This window comes from Ornithorhynchus anatinus, chromosome 7 (genome assembly GCF_004115215.2).
Source record: "Ornithorhynchus anatinus isolate Pmale09 chromosome 7, mOrnAna1.pri.v4, whole genome shotgun sequence".
NCBI lineage: Eukaryota > Metazoa > Chordata > Mammalia > Monotremata > Ornithorhynchidae > Ornithorhynchus > Ornithorhynchus anatinus.
The window spans coordinates 20,067,145-20,078,775 of NC_041734.1; the positions used below are offsets into that span (position 1 = coordinate 20,067,145).

An 11,631-nucleotide genomic window follows, 5' to 3' on the forward strand; every position below is an offset into this window, starting at 1 on the left:
CTTACACCACCATAGAGACCACCTCAGGAGCAATCATAACCTCAGAGACAACAACTCCTCATTTTCCAAGCAGGTCGGAGGAGGAAGGGTACAGAGCAGAGGCGGTGTATGACACAGACAAGAAGCTTTGATGGAGGCGGTGGCCTTTGAGAACATTTCAATGAGGGGAGGAATGTGGTTTGGACCATTTGAAGGAGTGGGAAGTCTATAAAGCAGAACAGGTGTGCTCAATGGGTTGGAGACAGGAGCATCCTGTTTGAGTAAGAAGGTCATCTTGGACTTGCCAATCAGCAAAAGCCAATCTCTTACCTCTTTCAAAGACGGAGTAACACCTGCTCCCATCCAGATCTCAGGCACTTCCCTTGTTTTCCCCAAGTTCTCAAAAGAAATGCTTACAGGCTCTACACCAAAGCTTCTGCTTCTCATCACATACCCAGGTCATCAGATATTGATGATTTACACCTAGCCCACCGCATAGGGTCCTCTTTGACTGTTTCTTAACTGCTCTGGTTTGACTTTCCAACCTTCCTCACAGAAGGATCTTTTCCTAGTTACTTATCTGCATGTGTTCTTATTCACAAAGTCAGAAAAGGAGAAATGCATGGAACACCTGCATTTTTTCCCACTATCTTCTGGTATCAGGATTTTTTTATGCCGTTCTATCCACCAGGTGCTCATTGGGGGCATTGAATGTGTCTGTTTTTTGTTCTCTTGTACTCTCCCAAGTGCTTAGTACAGTGCTTGGCACACAGTAAGCACTCAGTAAATACAATTGAAAAAGTGAATAAAAGGTGGAGTGACTTTTTTCTGGACACCTTCTTTTGACTAATTGGAGAATTCTCTTCATTTATATTTACAGTTTATATTAGTTGCAGCTTTATTTTTTCCTAACACATGTACCTATTAATTGTGCTATTTCTCTGTGCTCTTCTCTAGTGTCCTGACCCAATTTCTCCTTGTGTCACTTTTTCCTTTTGGTCTCTGTAGAGTTTTTACTTCTGCCAACACGAGGTCTTGTTACCTTTCCCGTCCTTTGTGTCCACAGAACAATTGGTTCCTGAGCCAGCAGAACTGTCATTTTGAAGAATCACCAGTTTTTCAGGTCTTCCTTGCCTCATCATAGAAAGGACCTAATGGAAGGAACTTATGTGGCCTAAATCCATTAAATTTGCTTTCCTAAAATTCATTTCTGTTGCATTTTGCTGACTTTTCATTTCCCTTAGCTGCTTGAAAGTGATCAGTTCACCACTATCTCCATCAAGGGATTCAACCACTTTAACAAATTCTTCATCAAATCAGGAAGGGGGATCTGTTCTAGTTAACCAATCAACCAATCATAGTAAGCCGGCAGTGAGATGGACAAGATCAAGGTTCATTGAGTAGGTGGGCATTAGAGGAAACAAGTGAGTGTTCTGGTAGTAGGAAATCAGTGAGGTAAGATAGGAGGGGGCAAGGTGATTGAGTGCTTTAAAGACAATGGTAAGGAGTTTCTGTTTTAATCGTGCCTAAAAAACCCCAAGTTCATTCATTCATTCATTCAATCATATTTATTAAGCCCTTACTGTGTTCAGAGCACTGTACTAAGCCACAGTACAGAGTGAGCACTAGGACAAAATGACATTTACTACTTGCTGCTTGCTAGGATGAGCACCTCTTGGGTATGGTTTCTCTAATATTTGTAGATCTTTTTCCAAGATTCCAGTTTTCACACTTGTTCTTACAGAATCACCACTGCCCACAGGACCCTAAAAATAGCCATATTTAGGAAATGGACTTATTTTGGCCAAATAACCCTGGTCAGAAGGACCTGGGTTCCAATCCCAGCTCCATCACTTGTCTGCTTTGTGACTTTGGGCAAGTCACTTCAGTTCTCTGAGCCTCAATTACCTCATTATTGAGACTGAGCCACATGTGGGGCAGGGACTGTGTCCAAAATGATTGTCTTGTATCCTCCCCAGAGCTTAGTACAGTGTCTGGTACATAGTAAACACAACAAATATCACAATTATTATTATTATTAATAATAACTTCTCTTAACCTCAGTTCCCTCATTTGAAAATGGGGATTAAGACTATGAGCTCCATGTGGGACATGGATTGTGTCCAACCTGATTATCTTGTATCTATCTCAGTGCTTAGTACAGTGACTGGCACATAGTAGACCTTTAACAAATACCATTATAAAAAAAAATAGTTGGAAAGCAAGTGGTCTTTTCAAGCTATTTCCTACTTGTACGATGCTTGGAAGCATTTCCAGTCTCATTTCCATTACAACCCTAATACTTCCCTCAGGCCACAGATTTTATTTGAAAATAAGCGGGAATGGTTTTGAAAAGAAGGTGGCAAATTTTTGAAACCGCCAAACCTCCAGTTCATTAACTGGAACTTAGGACATGAAATCATGTAGCAGACAAAGACACCCAAAAAAGCATGCAACTGAAAGTCGGGGGGCCTGGATTCTAATCCTGGCCCTCCCACTTGCCTTATGTGTGACCTTGGCCAAGTCACTGAAACCTGGTTCAGTTTTCTCATCTGTTGCAAGGGGATTCAATAAACGTGAGCCTCAGGTGGGACAGGAACTGCATCCGCCTAGGTTATCTTGCATCTATCCTAGGGTTTAATGCAGCACTTGGTACATGGGAAACAGTTAGCCCTTATTATTTGTGCATTTATTCTTTTCACTCACTGCTCCCCATTTAGCTTTCTTTGATCCTTCTCAGCTCCAGTCCCCTTGACTCTTCTGACTCCATCCCCTTGTTCATGTTGCCCTCCTTCCACTCATCCTGAAACTCACTCCCTCACCAAATCTGATAGACCACTGGACTTCCAATCAATCAATCCATCAGTTGTATTTATTGAGCTCTTCCTGTGTGAAAAGCAATCAATGACATTTATTGAGTGCTCACTATGTGCAGAGCACCATACTAAATGTTTGGGAGAATACAATAGATTAAGCTCAAAAAATTCCTGCCCTCAAAGAGTTTACCTAGAATCTCGCCTCCTCCAGAAAGCCTTCCCTAATTAACTGCTAAGACACATCAACCCACTTACATATTCATCTTTTATGGGAAGTAGCTTGGCCTAGTAGATAGAGCATGGACCTGGCAGCCAGAGGAACTGGGTTCTAATCCTGGCTTTGCCACTTGTTTGCTTTACGACCTTGGGCAAGTCACTTAACTTCCCTTTGCCTCTATGCCTCATCTGTAAAATGGGGATTAAGACTGTGAGCCCCATGTGGGACAGGAACTATGTCCAAAACGATTATCTTGTATCTACCCCAGTGCTTAGTACAGTCCCTGGTGCTTAGTAAGTGTTTAACAAATACCACAATTATTATAATCTATAATTGTTTATTCTAATCCAGCCTCTACCACTTGCCTGCTGTGTGATCTTGGACAAATCAATTAACTTCTCTGTGCCTCAGTTACTTCACTTGTAGGATGGGTATCAAATTCTCCTCCCCAACTCCAAGGGGAACAGGAATTGTCCAACCTGATTAGTTCGTGTCTACCCCAGCAGTTAGTACAGTGTCTGGTACATAGTAAGCCCTCAACAAATGCCATAAAAAATATCCTTTCCCAGTACTTGTGTTTATGTGTATAATCAATTGTATCATCAATTATTAATTCTGATTGTCCTATTTATAAATATTTTATGTCTATCTTCCCTCAACGGAATGTAAATTCTTTAGGGCAGGGAATATGTCCCATGTTTCTGTTGTTTCCCAGTCAGTATGTTGCATGGTATCCAGTAGACATTTAATAAATACTACTGTTTTTCCTCCCACTCCTTCCCCTCTACCTCCTCCTGCTTTTCCCCCTTCTCATTTTCCTCCTCTTTTCCCTTCTTCTCTTTCTCTTCCCTTTCCTCCTTATTCTCCTCATTCTCCTCTTCCCCCTCATTCTCCTACTCCTCCTCTACCCTCTCCTCCTTCTCTTCTCCCTCCTCATCTGCCCTCCTCCTTCTCATTCTCTTCCTCTTCTCCTCATTCCCCTCCTCCTCCTCTTCTCCTCATGGTCCTCCTCCTCCTCTTCTTCCTCCACTCTCCCCTCTCCTCCCTTCTCCCGTCTCCTTCTCCTTTTTCCTCTCCCCCTCCTTCTTCCCCTCTCTCCTCCTTCACTTTCTTCCCATCTTCCTCCGCCTTCCCCTCTCTCTTCCTCATTCTCCTCCTCCTCTTCCTGCTCTGTCTCCCCACCTAGAGTGCTTGCATAGACCATAAACTCCAACTCCAGCTTCCTGGGGGGAGGGAACATTTCCAACCAACTCTGTTGCATTGTACTCTCCCAAGCACTTAGTACCCTGCTCTGTACACTCGATGAATATGATGGATTGATTGAAAGACAACCGTAAGTGCTCAATAAATACTAGTGATCGATTGAGAAGTATATTTCAAACCAAGACAGAAATAAAAGGATTAATTCAAGAGCTGGCCCACATACACCCCAACCTTGTGACTAGAATATGGGAAGAGCCCTGGGAGTTCTGTCAATAGCCATGGTGCAGGGATCGAGGGTGAGGTTCTGAGTGAAGCGGTAACCCCAACTACTGCTCTCAGAGTAGTGAGGTGACTCAAGAAAAACTCCCTATGACCTTCAGTTATTCAGGAGTAATTTCACTTTGCATTTCCCAACTTGCATGGGTTCAGATGTTCACCTTGGCATGGGTTTAGACCTTAAACTTGCATGATTTCAGACTTCAATCATGGAGAGGTTCAGGTTTCAGATGTTCAACTTGCATGGGTTTAGACATTAAATTTCCATGGATTTAGACCTTAAACTTGCATGACTGTAGACCTGAATCTTGCATGGGTTCAGATGTTTGACTTGATCGGGTTTAAAGTTGCATAAATTCAGATGTTCAACTTGCATGGAGTTAGACCTTAAACTCACATGGGTTTAGACGTTCAACTCGCATTAATTTAGAGATTAAATTTGCATGGGTTTAGACCTTAAACTTGCATGACTGCAGACCTTAATCTTGCATGGGTTCAGATGTTCAACTTGCATGGGTTTAGACTTGAAATTTTCATGGCTTTAGATTCTAAACCTGCATGGATTAAGACTTGTATGGATTTACAATTTAAATTAGCACTAACCATGCCAATCGCATTTTATTTCCTACCGTTCCTTTTCCTTCATTCAGGATAGAGAGGGGAGGCAGGTTGGCAGTATCACTCACAGACTGAGTTCCTCTAATGCACCTAGTAAGAACCATAAAATGTTTTTGGGGCTAGGTAGAGAAGATAAATTGGAGAAAGATTCTGCCACCAAGGAGCTCACAATCAATGGGGCCGTGCCCAGCCTAAGCTAGATGACACTGTGTTTGCCAGACTGTCCGGAATCTAAGAGGTTATGCCCAATTGAGACATTCCATCCCGCACCAAAGGAACAGTAACAGTATCTAATTCCTCCTGGTGTTTTCTCTCCCAGTGGTTAGTACAGTGCTCTGCACACAGCAAGCACTTAATACATATTATTAATGCTGCTACAGATGGCTCTCTGTCCTGACTGTGTTAAACTCACTGAAGACTGGTTCCTCACCCCTCGGAATGTCCGTTTCACTACCAGCTGGGTACATGCTGCTCTTCCCATTTGTTCATTTGTATTCTCAGCTGCTGCGGAGAAACGGTGCCACTGACCCATTATGAGCCCTGCTGATGAGGAGTTGGCTTCGCTGGTCCCCGGAAGCAGATGAGAGTTGGGTTTTCTTAGGAAGAGGAAGCAGATCAGAGTGTCAAAGAAAAAAGCAAGTCTTCGATCCTGCACATAGTGGAATAATATTACCCAGTAGCCCCTGACAGAGCATAGTATGCCATTATCAATCGCTCAGTCTGTTCCAACCTCATTAACCTGTATCTACCCCAGCACTTAGTACAGTGTCTGGCAGCTAGTAAGTGCTTAATACCATAAAAAACTCAATCAATGGTATTTACTGAGTGCTTACCATGTGAAGAAAATGGTACTAAGTACTTGGGAGAGTACAGAAAACAGAGCAGACACGTTACCTGCTCATAACGAGCTTACAGTCTAGAAGGGGAGAGACAGACATTGATATGAATAAACTATGGATATGTACTTAGTGCTGTGGGAATGAGGGTGGGATGAATATCAAATGACCAAAGGTCACAGATCCACATGGTTATGGACCCAGCTAGAGGTGGAGTAGAGGAGGGGTGGAGTGGAAGTGTTATGAGTGGTACAATTCCATTTCTCCCAAGTGCTTTGGCCTTAATTTACAGCATTTCTTCCTCCTCAGGGGAGACGATTGATGATTTTCTCCATCTTAGAGTTGAGAAACTTTTTTTTAATGGTGTTTGTTTAGCTCTTACTACGTGTCAAATACTGTTCCACATGCTGGGTTTGGTACAAGTTAATTAGGCAGGACACAGTTACTGTCCTACATAGGGCTCGCAGTCGAAGTAGGAGGGAGAACAGGTATTGACTTGCCCAAGATCATATAGCAGACAAGTGGTGGAACTGGGATTAGAACCCATGACCTTCTGATTCCTAGGCCCATTCTCTATCCACTTTTCATTCATTCATTCATTCAATAGTATTTATTGAGCTCTTACTATGTACAGAGCACTGTACTAAGCGCTTGGGATGGACAAGTCGGCAACAGATAGAGACAGTCCCTGCCGTTTGACGGGCTTACAGTCTAATCGGGGGAGACGGACAGACAAGAACAATGGCACTAAACAGCGTCAAGGGGAAGAACATCTCGTAAAAACAATGGCAAATAAATAGAATCAAGGCGATGTACAATTCATTAACAAAATAAATAGGGTAACGAAAATATATACAGTTGAGCGGACGAGTACAGTGCTGTGGGGATGGGAAGGGAGAGGTGGAGGAGCAGAGGGAAAAGGGGAAAATGAGGCTTTAGCTGCGGAGAGGTAAAGGGGGGATGGCAGAGGGAGTAGAGGGGGAAGAGGAGCTCAGTCTGGGAACGCCTCTAGGAGGAGGTGATTTTTAAGTAAGGTTTTGAAGAGGGAAAGAGAATCAATTTGGCGGAGGTGAGGAGGGAGGGCGTTCCAGGACCGCGGGAGGACGTGACCCAGGGGTCGACGGCGGGATAGGCGAGACCGAGGGACGGCGAGGAGGTGGGCGGCAGAGGAGCGGAGCGTGCGGGGTGGGCGGTAGAAAGAGAGAAGGGAGGAGAGGTAGGAAGGGGCAAGGTGATGGAGAGCCTTGAAGCCTAGAGTGAGGAGTTTTTGTTTGGAGCGGAGGTCGATAGGCAACCACTGGAGTTGTTTAAGAAGGGGAGTGACATGCCCAGATCGTTTCTGCAGGAAGATGAGCCGGGCAGCGGAATGAAGAATAGACCGGAGCGGGGCGAGAGAGGAGGAAGGGAGGTCAGAGAGAAGGCTGACACAGTAGTCTAGCCGGGATATAACGAGAGCCCGTAATAGTAAGGTAGCCGTTTGGGTGGAGAGGAAAGGGCGGATCTTGGCGATATTGTAGAGGTGAAACCGGCAGGTCTTGGTAACGGATAGGATGTGTGGGGTGAACGAGAGGGACGAGTCAAGGATGACACCGAGATTGCGGGTCTGCGGGACGGGAAGGATGGTCGTGCCATCCACGGTGATGGAGAAGTCTGGGAGCAGACCGGGCTTGGGAGGGAAGATGAGGAGCTCAGTCTTGCTCATGTTGAGTTTTAGGTGGCGGGCCGACATCCAGGTGGAGACGTCCCGGAGGCAGGAGGAGATGCGAGCCCGAAGGGAGGGGGAGAGGACAGGGGCGGAGATGTAGATCTGCGTGTCATCTGCGTAGAGATGGTAGTCAAGGCCGTGAGAGCGGATGAGTTTACCGAGGGAGTGAGTGTAAATGGAGAACAGAAGAGGGCCAAGAACTGACCCTTGAGGAACTCCAACAGTTAAAGGATGGGAGGGGGAGGAGGCTCCAGCGTAGGAGACCGAGAATGATCGGCCAGAGAGGTAAGAGGAGAACCAGGAGAGGACAGAGTCCGTGAAGCCAAGGTGAGATAAGGTATGGAGGAGGAGGGGATGGTCGACAGTGTCAAAGGCAGCAGAGAGGTCAAGGAGGATCAGAATGGAGTAGGAGCCATTGGATTTGGCAAGAAGGAGGTCATGGGTGACCTTAGAGAGAGCAGTCTCGGTAGAGTGGAGGGGACGGAAGCCAGATTGGAGGGGGTCTAGGAGAGAATGGGAGTTAAGGAATTCTAGGCATCGATTGTAGACGACTCGTTCTAAGATTTTGGAAAGGAAGGGTAGTAGGGAGATAGGACGATAACTGGAGGGGGAAGTGGGGTCAAGAGCGGGTTTTTTTAGGATGGGGGAGACGTGGGCATGTTTGAAGGCAGAGGGGAAGGAGCCCTTGGAGATTGAGTGGTTAAAAATAGAAGTTAAGGAAGGGAGGAGGGCAGGGGCGATGGTTTTAAGAAGGTGAGAGGGAATGGGGTCCGAGGCGCAGGTGGAGGGGGTGGCACTTGCGAGGAGGGAGGAGATCTCCTCTGAGGATACTGCAGGGAAGGATGGGAAAGTAGGGGAGGGGGTTGGTGGGGGGGGAGGGGAGAGGCGGAGGGGTGACTTTGGGGAGCTCAGACCTGATCGTGTTGATTTTCGTGAGGAAATAGGTGGCCAGATCATTAGGGGTGAGAGATGGGGGAGGGGGAGGAACAGGGGGCCTAAGGAGAGAGTTAAAGGTCCGGAACAATCGGCGGGGGTGACGGGCATGGGTGTCGATGAGGGAGGAGAAGAAGCTTTGCCTGGCGGAGGAGAGGGCAGAGTTAAGGCAGGAAAGGATAATTTTGAAGTGTGTGAGGTCGGCTTGGTGCTTGGACTTTCGCCAGCAGCGCTCAGCAGCTCGAGCATAGGAGCGTAGGAGGCGGACGGAGGAGGTGATCCAGGGCTGTGGGTTAGTGGAGCGAGAGCGGCGGAGGGAAAGGGGGGCGAGAGAGTCGAGATGAGTAGAGAGGGTGGAGTTGAGAGCGGAGACCTGATCGTCGAGAGTGGGAAGAGAGGACAGGGTGGCAAGGTGAGGCGAGATGCTATTGGAAAGACGGATGGGATCGAGAGAGCGGAGGTCTCTGTGGGGCAGTAGCGAAGATTTGCAGGGGGAGGGAGTGTGAGAGATGAGGCAGGTGAGAAGGTTATGGTCAGAGAGAGGGATTTCAGAGTTGGTGAGTGAGGAGATAGTGCAGCGGTAGGAGATGACGAGATCCACTTCACCATGCTACCTTGTTTGGGATACAATACCTTGTTCAGGGTGCCTAACAGCAGCTTCTGAATAGTCCTCCCTAGATCCTAGGAGAGTTACCCCCTAAATGATTACAAACTCTGCACTGTAAGCTCCCTTTAAGCTGTAAACTCTTTGTGGGCAGGGAATGTTTCTACCAACTCCATTATACTGAACTCTCCCAAGTGCTTAGTACAGTGCCCTGCACAGAGCAAGCCCTCAATAAATACAGTTGATTCATTCAATCATTCATTGACTTTCAAGTGAAGGAAACGAAGTGTTAGAAGAAATGTACTAATGTTCGTGTCTGCACTCCAAGAAACTGGGAGCAGTGTGGCCCATTGGAAAGAGCACAGGCCTGGGAGTCAAAGGACCTGAGTTCTAAATCCGGCTCTGCTGCTTGTCTGTTGCGCAACCTTGGGCAAGTCAATTTATCTATGCCTCATTTCTTTATCTGTAAAATGGGGATTAAGACTGTGAGCACTATGTGGGACAGTGACTGTGTCCATCCCGATTATCTTGATTCCACCCTAGAGCTTAGTAGAGTGACAGATATACAGTAAGCACTTAACAAATACCATTAAAAAAAAACCCAAAATCTCATTGGATTTATGTGAAAGGCAAATGAGTTCATTGTGAGAAGGTAGTCTGTTTAGTGTTCTATTGTATTCTTCCAAGTACTTAGTAGAGTGCTTTGCACACAGTAAGTGTTCAATAAATATGAATAAATTAATTTTTCCAATCTAACCTTTTCTGTTTCCCTCTGAGGGGCAAGCTCATCGCTTCCTTTGAAGCTCAGCAGACCACTTCACTCCTGGATACCTGCTGTGAGTCTAGATCTCCTCTTCAATTACAGAGTTCTGTCCTCAGAAGAAGTGCTTCTCTTTCTAAATCTAAAAGGCAGTACCCCAACACAGAAATTGGAAAAGGGTTTTCAAAAGACAGGTGCAAGAAGAGCCAAGGGTCTGAAGGAAAAGTGGAACAGCTTGGTTATTTCACAGTTCTGTTTGGGGAGAGGGAGAGAGAGAGAGAAGGAGAGAGAGAGAGAGAAAATAATATTTTACCCACTGGTCTGATGAGGTTGGGCAATGGTGACCATTTTGCATTATTTGATTTTCCTCGCAGCTTCGATGTGTTCAAAGGGGTGAAAATTAAATTACACACCCAAATTGAAACACCCCCTGAAGGTTCCATTAGGTATTTTCCATCTCCTTTGTAGTTCTGGATAGAATATCGTATTTCATGAAGCAGGGTTAATGAGTCACAAAGAAGAAATGAAACCTTCGCCGAAGAAGTCTGCTGAACTTTGGAATGCCTGCTGGACCATTCCTGTTTCTTTGAATTTCACTAGTGGGAAGATCTTGAAACATAAACCTTGAAAGCTCCTCTGTAGTCTGCAAACTTCATATGAGCAGGGAACGTGTCTACCAACTCTGTTGTATTGTACATTTCCAAACGCTTAGTACAGTACTCTGCTCAAGGTAGGTGCTCAATAAATGCTACTGACTGACTGAACCAAGAACTGGATTCAGACTTTCTTCTGCTTTCCTTGCCACTCTGACCCACCCCCTTCTGGAAACCCAGAATCAGTCAGTCAACCATAGTTATTGAGAACTTACCGTGTGCAGAGTACTATTTTAAGCACTTCAGAGAGCACAACACAATGGAATTGGTAGACATGACATCAGAATTGACTGATTAATTCAAGCACTTAGTACAGAGCCCTGCACACAGTAAGTACTCAAGTATCTTGTCTTATGCTGTCAAGTCGTTTCCACACCGTAGCGACTCCCTGGGTCTCCCAGAATGCCCCACCTCCATCTGCAAATATTCTACTAGTGTATCCATAGAGTTTTCTTGGTAAAAACACAGAAGTGGTTTACCATTGCCTTCTTCCGCACAGTAAACTTGAGTCTCCACCCTCGACTCTCTCCCATGTGGCTTCTGCCCAGCACAGGTGAGTTTTAACATGTAGCAGATGGCCTTCGACTCACTAGCCACTGGCCAAGCCAGAAATGGAATGGGTAGGCCTCTGCTTGACTCTCCCTCCCGTAGTTGAGACTGGTAGAAAACTAGAAACTCTCCAGGTGCAATCCTGAGAGGGGAAATACTCAGTACATATAATTAATTGATTTACTGGTACACCAGCCTTCAAGTTTCTCTCAAACTCAGACATGCGAGATGTTTAATATGGAAAGAAAGGTTGGCAAAGACCAGCACAATCAGTAGACCCTTGACCCTTTTTTCTAAAAAAACATTCCGGACACGTCACCTCACTCCTCAAAAAGCTCCAATGGTTTCCCATCCACCTCTGCATCAAACAAAAATTCCTCCCCATTGGCTTTAAAGCATTCAATCACCTTGTCCTCTCCTACCTCACCTCCTACTCTCCTACTGCACCCCAGACCACACACTTTGCCCTTCTATTGCTAGCC

General features: G+C 45.7%; 1 non-coding gene across 1 annotated transcript; it reads right to left on the reverse strand.

Annotated features, from left to right (window-relative positions):
* Positions 1–11,163: 11,163 nt before the first annotated feature.
* LOC114813428 lies at positions 11,164–11,301 on the reverse strand. Its single transcript, XR_003761148.1, has one exon. It is a non-coding gene; the product is annotated as a small nucleolar RNA SNORA7 (small nucleolar RNA).
* Between the last annotated feature and the right edge of the window lie 330 nt (positions 11,302–11,631).